Here is a 15,970-nt window from a genome sequence, read left to right as displayed (position 1 = left end):
GGAGGCGGCGGTGGCGAACGACGAGCTGTTCCGCCGCGTCGAGACGTTCATCAAGAAGCACTACGAACACCTCAGGATGCAGCGGCAGGAGTCCGAGCAGCGCCGCCTCCTCGAGATGTTCCGCCGCCGCGGCCGCAGCTAATGGTTCCGGTTCTCCCTCGGCCCCTCCGAGAGGGAGAACCCTAATAAAACTCTTGTGAGTGCATCATCCACATGCATGTGTACGTATGTGTGGTTTCCGGTGGGGCTTGTTGGTGGTGGTGCAATCTAAAGAGTTTTTGTTTTACTTTACGTATATTTTGTTTATGGGAAAATTTCAAAAACCCCCTATGTGGTTTCATACTTTTTCATTTTAGTACCCTATAGTTTAAAGTGTATCAAGTTAGTACCATATGGTTTCTTACTTTATCACTTTAGTACCCTGTGGTTTAAAGTGTATCAAGTTAGTACCCTGTGGTTTTGCACTTTATCACTTTAGTACCCTGTGGTTTAAAGTGTATCAAGTTAGTACTCTGTGGTTTTGCACTTTATCACTTTAGTACCCTGTGGTTTCACACTTTATCACTTTAGTACCCTATAGTTTAAAAAATCACAGGGTACTAATTTGATACAAAATCAAAACCACAGGGTGCTAAAGTGATAAAATGCAAAACAACAGGGTACTAACTTGATACACTTTAAACCACAGGGTACTAAAGTGATAAAGTGAAAAACCACAAGGTACTAACTTGATATATTTTAAACCACAGGGTACTAAAGTGAAAAAAATTGAAACCATAAGGGGGGTTTTTGAAGTTTTCCGTTTGTTTATTGATCCTTGTATGCGTGTGTGTGCGCGCCCGCGTGTGTGTGATATATTCTTGTAGATTTTTGGTCCCTGAATTAAAAAATGTACGATTAGTATGTTAGTGGTTCTTTAAAATTAAATAAGTGGTTGGTTGAATAGTATGATATAACGAATAAAAATAATTTAAAAATAGATCTAACAACATGAAATTTATAAATATTAAATATTTTATACTTTTAAGCTTTGTTTAGTTGGGGTTAAGGGGTGGAATAACCCCTTAACCCCAATATTATCTTCAAACACTCCCAAAAATCGGTGGAGTTAGCTAACCCCACCTCAAATGGGCTATTCCGGGTTAGCTAACCTTACCTAACTCCACCAAATCTCAACCAAGTACTATTTTCTATTCATAATAACCCACTATCTTTCTTATCCCACCTACTCTAACCAAACACTATTTTTTACTATCCTGAACTAACTCCAACCCCCAACCAAACACAAAAATACTCTAACCCCACCTTAACCCTGAACTTAACCTTATCCGAATAACTAGTTTTTTCTTAACCCTGAATCAAACGGTAGCTTAAAAATATCATAGCCAAACTCTCTCTCTCTCTCTATATATATAAATAGATATATATATAAATAGATAATTGCACTTGTTTTCCGGCTAATGGTGATCTTTATATATCATCACAAGGTTGATGCACGGATCGTGTACATTGCCGTGTTGTAGCTAGTATATGTATTATTACGTATATGTACAAATGAATTAATTAATTACCATTTAACATTTATTCGCTATTACACGTAGTAGAGACTGTAGAGTATTACATATATAAGCTGCCCCATCCGCTTAATGGTACATATATATCTAGGGCAAGTTGGAATATAGTAGAAGCTAATTATAACCATTGTCATTTGACTAGGCTCATCTTTTCTTAATTATTAATTTCATGCACAAATCGATATAATAATGTGAATGGTGAAAAGTATATATGTATCCTAAATCACAATCCAAAGATAAGTTATGAACAACATCTAATATATAGAGTGAGGCTACTATACTTTTGGAAAAATTGAGCCTTCCGTACTTACAGGTCGTTTTCAATATTGCGACTTTCGAATCGTCGATCGGTTCCGTTAAACTTGATCTAGAGTATTTGAAGTACATAGAAAATAAATAAATTTTATGATTTTTCGATATCATTTACCTAGTGATCGAAGGAGCTCAAAATCAATAATTTTAATAGCTGTAGTGAGCCGTTTGCAAGTTTAACGGCGTAGAAATATCCAAATCACGTGAAATTTTGATAGAAAATTTTTTATACTATATAAAACAAGATCAATATCTTTGATCTAAAATTTTAATGTCATATTATCAAGTTTTGTAAGATTTTTATTTTCAGCCATTGATTTTGAGCTCCTTCGTTTACTAAGCAAATAATATCGAAAAAACGCATAATTTATTTTCTAGATACTTCAAATACTCTAGATCAAGTTTAACGGAGCCGATCGACGATTCGAAAGTCGCAATATAAAAAACGACCTGGAAGTACGGAAGGCTCCGTGATTCCAGAAGCATAGTAGCCTCACTCCTAATATATATATATAATTTGTACACGTAGTACACTATTTTCGCTCATCATCTTCAACTACTGATCAAATCACTCAATTAGTTACTATTAATCAAACCATTGCTTTTGTCCTTTTTACACCTTTTTTTGCGAAAAAGCTTGTGGTCATATATATCTCCTGTAATTGAATTAGTTGTTCACCTTACTAATTAAGTTGTTCCTCGTTTATCACGAATCCAAAAGTGGAGGGTGCATGGATCTCCTTGATTAGTATATATATATATGGTTGAAAAAGAAATTAGCAATTTAATTACACCCAATTACTTTGTCATTTAAAGCCAATTACTCCCGAAAATTGAAAAGTCAAATTATTGGAATTCATAGTGTTAATTAAGACATGGAACGCGATTGGATAAAGGTCTCTATGAGCGCCGGATTTACTGGGGCACAAATGCAAAGAGTCAATAACAACATAATTCTTTTTTTATTCAAAAAAAAATTGCAAACTTTGATCTAGCTTGAAAATTACAGAAGCAAATTATATTTTTATTTTATAAAATCAAAAATATTGATCGCCAATATGATATCATGTAAACAAAAATATTAGAAATAGTAAAAAAAAAATTACATTTCTTGCTGAGTTCACTTCTCAAAAAAAAAAAAGAAAAGAAAAGAGATTTGTTGGATATAGATAACTATAGTCTAACTCAGAAGGATCTTCCAAACTTGATCACTAAGAAAAATCTAATCATTTATTAAACAAACTAAATAGTCTTAGTGACATGTCTACTTTAGAAGAAATAAATTGAAGCATTCAAATACAAAGATAGCTAATTGGCAACACGAAACAACGACCTAATCAACTATTTAACATATGCTAATAAAAATTTAAAACAATTAATGTCATTTTCTAGTGAAACCGTGAGAATTACTGTGGAGCATTAATTGAAGGGCAGTGGAGATTTTGTTTAATACAATTAGATTCATTGAGCTTAATTTCTTGTACCAATCCTCTTGTGAATAGAAAATTTTGGGGGTTTCTTTCAAAAAAGAAACAAAATGAATATAAAACTCTGGGAGATCTATAAAATGACAAAGAGTAGATCTCAAATAGAGTACTAAATTGACACTTTATCTTCAACTTCTAATCAAGTATCTATATATCATATGGCCAACATGATAGTCTCCTTAGATAATTTATTTATTTATTTCTACCCAATTAGTTATAGCTAGCTTGTGTACACAGGAGTCAATGTAAAGTATAGCATTAAGCCTTCTTTGCAGGTTGAGCTAGTCCATGGAAATTAAATTGTTCCAACCTTTTGTGAAGGTCATATATATTTGGAGCATGTGAATATTTTATTATATTTGGTAGATGAAATGTGTGATCCAATAAGAATATTATATTCAGCATTCAAGTTATTTTTTTTGAAATAAAATAAATCGCCTCGCAGGTAAATTTTGCTATCTGGCCAAATTATTAATGTCAAGACCTTTTAAGAAGAAAAAAGCCAAACTCTTCGATTCCAATCACATACACAAAAAATTCTCGCATATATATATATAAAATACCAAATAAGTTATTAATTATTGAATAATTTAATCTGACATCAGAACATTACCTTATTTATTACACTTTCGCCAAGTTTATTAATTTGGCCAAATAGCTTGGTAATATATGTTGTCTCCTTGCTTGCTCCACAAGATTTGGAATTTATTGAAGTAATTAATTAAGCTAACTTTCTTTTTTTTGAGAGATAGGTAGTACGCTACTCGTTTCGTTTATTTTATTTAGAAATAAATTTAGCTAGAAATGTGAACCAACTAGAATTCGAATTTGGGACCTCAGATACCAACCACCAAGCTCTTTGCCACTTGCTCTAGGGACGGTCAGTAATTAAGCTAACTTTTCACTTCCCATAAGTACAATATTACTAACTTGTCAAAGAAAAGAAGAGTCTTGGTAGATAAGAAAAGAAAATAATTTATGTAGTTCGATAGAATTAACAATGCAACCAACAAAGCAAAATGTATACGATCAAGTAATATTTTACATTTGATGGTAAAATTAATTGAGTACGTACAAGATCAAGAAGCATTTTCGCTTTGTTTTTGTTGTCGCAAATTGTGGCCAAACTATATATGTTGCTTAACCTTGACAAACAGTAATATTAAAAAGAGGAGATAGTTTTGAAGACTAATTCAAAGTTAGATGGATATTTTTTGTTAATTAATTATCTTTTGTTGTCCCTCTCGCGGAGTCGCTTTGTCTATAATAATATATACTATCGCAAATAATTTAGAAATGTTGTATCTATAGTTAGTCAGTGCTCTATACGTATTCAAATTAAGTTAACTCAATTGAATGGACCGGTCGATTTAGTCTGATTCTTTATTATTATATTTTCTCTAAATTTGACTATGTCGCCAATTATTTTTTGAAAATAGCACAGCTAAATACTGTCGAAGCTACACTCCAAATATATTTTATGGTACTCAATATCTATGCTCATGTCACAAATCTACACCTTGCATACTTCCTAAAAAATGCATATGCGCTTCAAATCACTAGTACTAGATACTTGCTGTATATGGATTATGTATTCATGTGCCATGTGTATGTGGGACAACATTGTAATTGTGAACACGTAATAAGACCGCAACTACTAGAGAAACCTCGTCCTGGTCAAGTTATTAAACATGCATCCAAAGTCAAGCAAGAAACCTTAATAAACTTCCTTAAATGTGGTAGGAATTTTTAATTAATCAGGAGGGATCCAAACAATGCCCACATAAAAGAAGTGTATGGTGTGCATTGTTTAATCGCAATATATAATACGACCCAAAAGCTTAAATCTATATGTTTAAAGTCATTATTAAAGCATAATCTTTTATTCTGCTATTTGTTATGCTACACAGTATTATCTAAAAGATCGATCTAATAGGAAATAGTTTAGAGTTAGTTTTAACATGTTCGCTCACTTGCAATGTGAAAATCACACAGATAGATGGTACATATGTATGCACCATTTTTTTTTTCTTCAGGATTTTAATACTGTGAGAGTGGTTCGAATTGAATTAACTATGTAATAGGGCATCTAATAAAGTGTAGTTTCCATTTCAAGGGTCAAGTATATACTAGGCATTGTGCAAGGCAAATGCATCATTTTGATGATGTGATCATTGCGATGTTCATTTTAGCGAACCAATTTGGTTTGTTTTCATTGAATAAGACCTCGAGGTGGTTGTACTTTGGTTAGGCTATCTTAGAACAAAATTTTTTAGAAATGAAAACGGCCCTATCTGTTTTTCATCATATGATTGACACGAATCTTAAAATCACACAATTAGATTTGTGCAGCGTTTCCATTGCGACGAGGTCCGAGCAACAAGTTCTCAAATCTACTTGTGGAAGCATCAAAATCTTGAAAGTACAAGAAAGGAAAGCTTCTTCTAAAACTACAGATTGCCCTTAGACTTGATGGTTGGTACTTGAAGTCTCAAGTTCAAAATCGAATTGCTTTATATTTTCAGTAAAATTTATTATTTTAAAAAATATAAACGAAATGGCAGCATGCTACTGTTCTTTCAAAATCGATCATTATTTTCTAGTAGATTTTGAGTCAAAAATAGTAAAAGGGACTGCTACTTGTATAGTGGGAAAAAATGAAGTAGACAGATTGTTTGTTCACCTTCAAAGGGTTATTTGGAAGCGGGAAGTCGGAGAGTGAGTAATTTATGAGTTTTGCAAATTCGATTTCTCCCCGGCCCCGTTCGGATGGTCTCGCGACTACGACATCGAAACAAATCTCGATGTCTAATTGCCTACGATTTTTTAGATGCATCAGTTTAACCTCTGAAATCCACGAAAACAAGTAAGTCTTTTTTAATTTAGGATAAACTTTAAATACCACTTATATGATTTCACACTTTCTTACTTTAGTACCTTATGGTTTAAAGTGTATCAATTTAGTACCATATGGTTTTATTTTTCTCTTTTTGTCAGCCCCTACACTAATTTTTCGTTAAATCATATACAAAAAACTTCAGATATCCCACCTATAGTTTATCAAATATTCATTTTAGCATTCTTTAATTTTAACTTTGTCACTGATTTAACGAAATAAATTAGTGAAGGAAATAGCAGAAAGAGAAAAATAAAAATATAGGATGCAAAAGATAAACTTTAAACCACAGAGTACTAAAGTGTGAAAGTGCGAAACTACATGATGGTATTTAAAGTTTTTTCTTTAATTTATATTCTTTTCTCAGTCCTCTCAATTAAAACTTGGATTTACTAACCCACGTGACTTACTACACGAAATCGATCCCTATGGTTTGGCGCCTTTAACATCTTCCCTTTTTCAAAAATAAAGAAAAGAAAAGAAAAAAAAAAAAAGGTTCTGGAAATGAAGTAGGGAAATAGACAGCACCTGGTCTGATTCTACCACCAACCTGGGCCGAAAATACAACCATATTATTGAAAAATTTGGCCCACAGGGCTGGCCCATTTGTACTCCTTTCTAACATGCTCCGGCATGTGGCGTCGGGCCCGTTGAGTATTGAGGTCATCTGACGCTTATACGCAAAACGGAGTACAGCAAAGACATATAAAATATGCCGGATATGTTTCTCCGTTTTCAGATAGAGCCGTAGAAATTACATCGTACTTGACTCATTGCGATATACGAAACCATATTACGTACCTATTATAAATGTAATCTCTCGAGAATCCCAAATAGAGCAAATATTTGCATCTTATCCTAGTTGGGCCACTACTACTTCACAAAAGCAGTCCAAATACATAGCCTCTTTAAATTTAAAAAAAAATAAAAATAAAAAGAGAGGAAACTATAACCTTACCTGGAACCTCTCCACACCTGAGACTCAAATTCATGACCCTTCCAAACCCTACCCAAGTATTTTACCATTAAGATACTGATAATTTCGCCTTAACGTCGTGAAAATTATGCTCTATCCTTTGTTCTAAGACTCTCATCAGTGAAACATAATAGTATTATGCTAATTCAGAAGCCAAGGACTCGAATACTCATATTTCTTTGAACAAGCAGGTAGATTTTGAATCCCCAACCTCATAAGCAGCATCACAAATAATAATACGACGATATCTACTATATATGCATGCCCCTAAGATACGCAACGGTAGATAAGATAAACATAAGGCGATCAATGCCTAATGTGATGATATTGATCGGTATTCCACGTATACGGTTTTACCTAACCTTTTGATCAGTAGTACTTTATCTTCTTCTTCTTTCGCATCTTCGTTATCCGAAGAAAAAGGATGTACTTGTAATAATCTTGCATTATTGCTCGCCTTTAGAAGCACAAAGTGTACTACATTTGCCTTTGTTCAGTTGATCTCAGCTTCACCCCCACCACCTTTCATTTTCTCCTTTTTTTCTTTTTATTTATGTTTTTATTTTTTTTTTTCTCTCTCTCTCTCTCTCTCTCTCAATTCTACGTACTACTCAACCCTACACCTTTTCCATTATAGAATCTACACTCCATACTAACACATGGGAGAGGGTTCCTTTGATAAGGTCACGTCCCCTTCTCCCACTCCTCATTGCCTCTTCCAGCATAGGAGATCTCTTCATGACCTAATCTAAAATCCATTCAAGGGAATTTAAGTGGACCCTTGGATCTTGTAATGGCTTGAAAATTTTAGTTTATGATTTGTTTGGATGTTAGAAGCTTTTTTTTTGTAATTATTGCGATTTTAGTCGACTTTAACAGCTTGATTTTAGAACAGTATGTTCCGACTATATTTAATGGATTTTATCTTATTCAGAAGAAATAATGTTGAGCCTGTATATCCTGTAATTTGTAAACGTTTCCGACTATACTTAATGGATTTTATCTTATTCTGAAAAAATAATGTTGAGCCTATATATACTGTAATTTGTAAACATTTGCTTACACGTTTTGTCCGGTAAGGCTTTTCAGAAAGCAAACGACACATTCTAAAAAAGATGATAAAAAATTAATATTATTTGTGAACGTTGTCTCAAATTTTTCTTATCTAAGTATATCTCCCGAGTCTTGGAACATGAACAGTTTTTTATAAAAAATATTTTTTTATAATTTTTATTTTTGAATAAAAAATTCTGAAAAATAAAATACTATTTTTTATACAATTAAGAAAACTTACTCTTCTGAAAACCAAACAAACAGAAAATAATTTTCAGCCAGAAAAATATTTTACAGACTATTTTTTTGGAGAACCAAAACAAAACACTCATATGGAGCTTCTTTTTTCCAACTCTAAGCCTTTTTGGGGTGTGATTTATTAAACACATGCCAGAGTTTTAATACTTCTCAATCAAATAATTAATGAACTATTTATAAAACCAAACTAAACAGGTATTAAAGAGCTAATTATATAAACCACAACACAAGAGAAGGACATGTAATAGTAGATATGGAGTCCAATCAAGTATCAAGATCCCTTTTACCTACATCGCGTGACAAAAGTGTTGTATGTGTAAGTGGATCTTGGTCTCATGTCGGAGTCAATGTCTCTTGCAAACTTTTTCTTTTTCTATTTTTTGCCTTTTGTTGGGGACCGAATTATTTTTCTTGTTCTCATACATTTGGCTTCATACCACCTGTATATATATAGGTTAAAATGTATGGAATTTACCGTAGTATTACCCGATTTGTTCTGACCATTTATTTTTTACAAATTTTGATTTTGCTATATAATTTTTTACTTCATTTGATTTAAGTCAGTCACATAACTTTTTAACTTTAAATTTTGAATATGTTATTTATCTTTATAGATTTATTTATATATTTTATATTATTCACGTAACTATAAATTTGTTAAATACAACAGTTAACCTATTTTTGTATTGAAAGAGCTACAAAATGACGTTAATAAAATAAATTTAGCAATTAAGTACTAAAATTAAAATTTTTAAAGATTGGATAGTGGAATCAAAATAGTCTACAGTTTAGATAAATTTTATGTATTTTTACCTTATATATATATATATTCATTTGCTTATTCATGTGAATTATATAAACCCTTTTGGGTCGGAGGGACCAATTGGGATATATACATATATATAGAGAGAGAGATATAGAGAGAGAGAGAGAGATAGTGTCCGGCTACTATACTCTTATGAGTATGATCGCCTTTATACTCATAAGTTGTTTTCGATGATAGAGCTTCCGAATCGACGATCCATACCGTTAAACATTATCTAGAGCATTTAAAACCTCTAAAAATCAAATTTTATAATTTTTCGATACCATTTACCTTACGATCAAAAGCTCACAAAATTGACAATTTTTAACAGCCGGTATGAGATATTTGCTAGTTTAACGGTGAAAAAGAATTGGAATAAGTTGAATTTTTGATAGAAAATTCTAGTCACTATCTAAATAAAGATCAATAACTCCGATCTTAAATTGAAGGATCCGATCATCCATTTTTAAGATGTCGTTCGATTTTAACCGTTCATTTTATACCCGCTTGATGGGTTTTATAATGATTTTGAAAAATTACAAAATTTATTTTCTAAAAGTTTCAAATACTCTGGATCATATTTAACTGTGTGGATCGTTGATTCGAAAACTCTAATATCGAAAATAATTTATGAGTACGAAGGGCTCTATACTCATAAAAGTATAGTAGCCAACTCTCTCTCTCTCTCTCTCTCTCTCTCTCTCTCTATATATAATTATCTATAAGAACATTTTAAGCACTAATCTCTTTTTCTACCTTTGTTTTTCTTCTGTTGGAACAATGCACTTTTGTACAACCTCTACATTCTATNTATATATATGCATCTCTCGTAATTGTTCATGGTTGTGGCTTGTGATTTTTTTAATTTTCCCTTCCTTTTTTTGTTCTTATTTTTCAGTTGATAGGAGATTTATTGGCTTGCATTATCTACACTTGTTTTTATAAGGTTCACTGATTCAATGTTGTCAATTAAAAGGAAAGAAAAAAAGAAAGAAATTAATTTATGCACGGAAACGACAAGACCTACCTTGCAAGCAACCCATTGATTAGTTAATTGATTGCAAATTCAACGCTTGTTTAAGACCACGTAATAGCTTGCCTTTAGCTGAAATTTCTCGTACAAATTGAAAGAGTCTAGTCTCTTCTCATTAATCAATATTAGAGTGCATGGTCCACAGCCTTCGTCGCTTTTGATTTTTGAGAAATATTTACGCTTCTATAGTCTAATGTACAGAAAATTTTTGTGATTAGAACATCCTCCATCAGATAAAGAGTGTTAAATAATATGAAATAATTATTTTCTCTAAAAAATCAAGCAGGTAGAGAATGATGCTTTTATATTTAACACTCTGTCTCACGTCTTCTAGGCCTATGACGTTGTCGGACTCGAGACTTTTTTGCTGGATCGTGACATGAACTTGAATTAGAGAAAAGATAAATTAATTATGTTACGAGTCCAGTGTCACTCGAATTCAGAATCTTTTGTTCTGATATCATGTTAAAGAATATGAAACAGCAGTTGGACTTTAATAGTCGGAGCTGGTAGAGAATGATGTTTTTAATTATATACTTGTATTTAACCAAAAGACTAATGAACTGAAGTTTGGTATTTTGATCTAACTCAGCCAGGTCCAACTTGGTCATCCAAGACTCAGATTGGACTCAAACTTGGTCACATTTGGCCAACTCTGAGGAGTTAGTTAATTGAAACTTGCACGAGTTTGTATTATCCACTAAATTAGGCACAATGTTACCACTTACCAATTTCAGTTAAAATAATAAAAATGTTGAGATATGGGTAGAAAAGGAGTACAAAATCGTAATACTGTTAACAAATAATCGTAGAACTCTCTATTTGGAATATGTATGCATATCCAATTATATTTTTAAAATGTGGCGACTTTATCTATCAAGTCACTGAAAAGCTCTACTCTGCTTACTTTTGGGCACGAGTTGAATTTTTGAGCTTTCGAATATTATGAAAGACGTAAGCAATTACCATGATAACAGTAACCCAACGGTTAGCCAAAGTTGGATTCAAAGAGATGGAGATCACTCCTATCTTTTCAAACTAAACAACAAAGTTATAGAAATTCTATTAATAATTTAAGAATGGTCAATGTTTACTATTCAATTCCAAGGCTGAGACACTAATATTGATCATCATGGTATGTAATTTTCCATTATTTTCTAGATTTTCAATAGAATGTTATGAATTGAATTGAATGTCCTTGTCAAAAGAAACAGGGGGGGAGAACCAACAAAAACAAGTGGAATATTCCTTTCAGAAAAAGTTGGAAAAGTTTTGAGCTGTTGGGTATAGGCAGCTACTACATAGTTTTCTTAGCTGTTCAATCACCATCCTTTTAACTTGCCAAAACTAAGCCTACTAATTGATTTATCAAGAGGAATTGAATGCTCAATTTCCACTTGTATATGATTTCTTTTTTGCTTTTGGGCCACTAAGTTTGCGACGAGACAACTTTTAAGATTATAATATCAATATAATAATCATTATTATTGATAGAATAAGAATGTGAAATCTATCTGTATATAGTTCGGTCGTAAATGAAAACTCGACAATAATAAAAATGCTCGGTTTCGTAAAAGTGCTCTCTATAAGTAGATCATCATCTGAACTTAAAAATTGACCAGAAATTTAATTCTATATACAATTTATTTTTGCTTTTCTTTTTTTAATGCCATTTTCGAAGTTTGGATAGTAATATTAAATTGCGCTAAAATTCAGAAAGTTTGAAACTTTTTTCTCTTCACAAATCTCAGTTGGATACATCCAATATGAAAACAACTGGACTTCATTAATTCACACTAAAAATCTGGGGTGAGCCCACTTTTCCCTAATCTTACCAACATATATATATATATATATATATATATATATATATAGGGCCATAATTTAGGTCTATTCATNTGGATACATCCAATATGAAAACAACTGGACTTCATTAATTCACACTAAAAATCTGGGGTGAGCCCACTTTTCCCTAATCTAACCAACATATATATATATATATATATATATATATATATATAGGGCCATAATTTAGGTCTATTCATGTGACAACCAAAAAGGCAATGAACAAAGGGCTCCTAACATTAACTTAATTGGATCTAACACCATATTTCTCAGCCTAAAAACAAGCTTTAATTAATTGTTTCTTTCTATCTACTCAAACAAGTCCTTGAGATCACTCCTTTTCACATATTTTAATAGGAAATATGTATATATATGAGTATCAATTATTGAAGCAGTTAGGAAAAATGGACTAAGTTATTCCTAGAGTAAGACATTCACTCCATGTGGCTGTGTTAACTTAATGATCTGTTCATATGGGAGAAAATATAGTATACATACATATGTGTGTCTCTCTCTATATATAGAGAGAGAGAGACTATAATCCTTTTAGAAGTAAATGAGAATGTTTATTTCTGAGTTGTTTTTGCTGATTGTGCATTTAAATCGACGATCAACACTATATTTAAACTTTTTAGCCTTCAAATTTTATATATAATTTATTATATCATTTGGCTAATTTTAAGTAGTTAAAAAAATGTCAATTTTAAATGACAAATGTAAGATGAATTCGACACCACTTGATCAATGCGCAAACATTATCATAAGATTGAAAATTTTAGTTCTTAAGAAGCTTTAAATAACCTAGATCGTTTTCACAGTAGTACAGATCACTGATTCTGATGTTTTCTTGTCAGAAACGATATGAAAGTACGTAGATGACTCAGTTTATTTTTAAAAGTATTTTAATTCTACTCTCTCTTTATATATAGGACATAGATTAAAAGATTAATTAAGATTGGAATTAAAATAATTGGTTCATTCCATGACAAAAGAACCATTCCTACGAACATTATTCACTGCATGGCTTGGACACTTTCATATTATTTTTGCGTACCTTTTTATGTGCCAAAGGGTGCTTAATTAAAGGTGGTTGCAATCACGTGGGCTCAAGGAGTTGGAGATCTATTACTACACCATACCTTTTGATGAGCTTTATTTATATGTTGCACGTTATTGTGTACCACATTCTACAAATATCACGTGATATCAAATTATCAATCCTCTACCTTGTTTTTTTTTTTTTAAAAAAAAAAAAAAAAAAGTTGGTGACGAAAACGGATTTATTANCAATTACTACACCATACCTTTTGATGAGCTTTATTTATATGTTGCACGTTATTGTGTACCACATTCTACAAATATCACGTGATATCAAATTATCAATCCTCTACCTTGTTTTTTTTTTTTTTTTTTTTAAAGAGTTGGTGACGAAAATGGATTTATTAATAGCCATAAATCATGCATATTTTGTAGCTAAATTTATTTTCGAAATAAATAAAATGAATAGCGTGCTATTTTTTTCTCAAAAAATAAATAAATAAATCATGCATATTTTCTCCCACATTGAATGTACATACACATATATAGCATCACTTGTTACTAGGGCGTTCCATGTTATTGTTGTATATATATAGCATATGTCATAAGATCGATCAAAAAAAAATTTATTTCCTAATAAAAAAATGGAAGTTCTTATCCAACATAACTATTTTTAAAGTATTAACATATAGGGTGAAGAAATTTTTGATTGGTTTATATACATAGTCAATTAAAGAGTGTCAATTTATTTACCCAAGTAGTCAACAAAAATATAAAAAATTTAAAAAATCTTAAATAATTTCTTCTGAAAATGCTATTGTGGTGATATATATTCTACGTCCCTGTAACATGATTTTGATTAGTAAATATTCAACAATCTGTCTAGCTTCGAACATAAAATTAATATTGGTCATTGATAAATATAAATAAAAATTATTATTTATCAACTAATTTAGCGACTAAGGGGCAGTTTGATTTGGAGTAAGTGAAAGAGTGGAATTCAAATTTCATCACTTTCGGTATTTATTTTATTATAAGTCAAAAAATAATATAACTCAAGTTATATCAGACCTTCACTTTATTTACTCTTGGCTTTTTTCTCTACAGTGTCGAATTCAAGTTCCGCCACATTCAACCATCTCTAACAAATAATTAAATATTAAAAGAAAATTCTATTTCTTTTTTTACAATGATTTAGAATTACCGCATTTACAATGAATTAAAATTATCTTTATATAATAATAGAGAATTTGATTATTTAATGTGCTGAATTTTGTAGGGACAACTTAATTACTATATTTAGAAGATAATAAAATTTATTTACTTATATCAAAACAAATAACAGAACTTAAAAAATATTTATACTAGTATCAAATTACACAAAAATAAATAAAAAAATATTTAAATTTAATTTTCAGAATATATAAATTATACCAAAATAAATAATAAAAAATTATACTTAACTTATATTGGATCTAGAGATTCGGCAAAATGTGTAGAAATTTTTTGTGTACATAATATCCAAAAAAAAAGAAAAAGAAAAAGAAAAAAGCGTGGGCTATTATTACCAACACATACGAAGTGGACGGTGTACTTTGGGGAGAAAAATGGTTGGGTGGCCGGATGCGAACACGTGGCAGACTTTCATTGGTCGCACCGTACTATTGCTTTTTGCCGGCTTTTTTTTTTTATTCCACCGAAAAATCGAAAAAGAAACGTGAACCAACGAAAAGCCCGCTCCGAACCGTCGGATCGTGATCCAACGGTCCGTCCTTAAAACGGGCCCACGACGTTGGGCCCCACCGTACCGTCCCTCGTAACGTCCTCGTCTGCGTAGTCAAAAGACCCGCATTTATATATATGTTTCAAACAAATCCCAAATCTTAATAGTTAATTGGTAAAAGTGCATGGAGCCCCCTCCACTAGATATCATTTTAAAGTAGGCTCATCCATTTTCCTTATATATATATTTTTAGAAAAAACTTCAAATACCACTCCTAAAACTACGCACTTTTTTATTTTAGTATCTTATAATTTAAAATGTATCAATTTAGTACTCTGTGATTTTATTTTTCTCTTTTTATTATCACTTTCGCTAATTTTTTTATTAAATTAATGATAAAGTTAAAACTAAAAGATTTTAAAGTGAATATTCAATAAATCTGGGTGGAGTATCTGAAGTTTTTGTATATAATTTAACAAAATATTAACGGAGGAACTGACGAAAAACTAAAAATAAAACAACAGGATACTAAATTGATACACTTTAAACCACATGATATTACAGTGAGAAAGTGCGAAACCACATAGATGGTATTTAAAGTTTACTTTTATCTTATTTTTTAAGTGACNTCAGATTCTCTATTATTATATAAAGATAATTTTAATTCATTATAAATGCGGTAATTCTAAACTCATTGTAAAAAAAGAAATAGAATTTACTTTTAATATTTAATTATTTGTTAGAGAAGATTGAATATGGCGGAATTCAAATTTCATCAGTTTCGATATTTGTTTTATTATAAGTCAAAAAATAATATAACTCAAGTTATATCAGACCTTCACTTTATTTACTCTTGGCTTTTTTCTCTACAGTGCTGAATTCAAATTCCGCCATATTCAATCTTCTCTAACAAATAATTAAATATTAAAAGTAAATTCTATTTCTTTTTTTACAATGAGTTTAGAATTAC

The sequence above is a fragment of the Ananas comosus genome, linkage group 8 (assembly GCF_001540865.1).
Source record: "Ananas comosus cultivar F153 linkage group 8, ASM154086v1, whole genome shotgun sequence".
Lineage (NCBI taxonomy): Eukaryota > Viridiplantae > Streptophyta > Magnoliopsida > Poales > Bromeliaceae > Ananas > Ananas comosus.
This window is presented reverse-complemented; position numbering follows the sequence as displayed.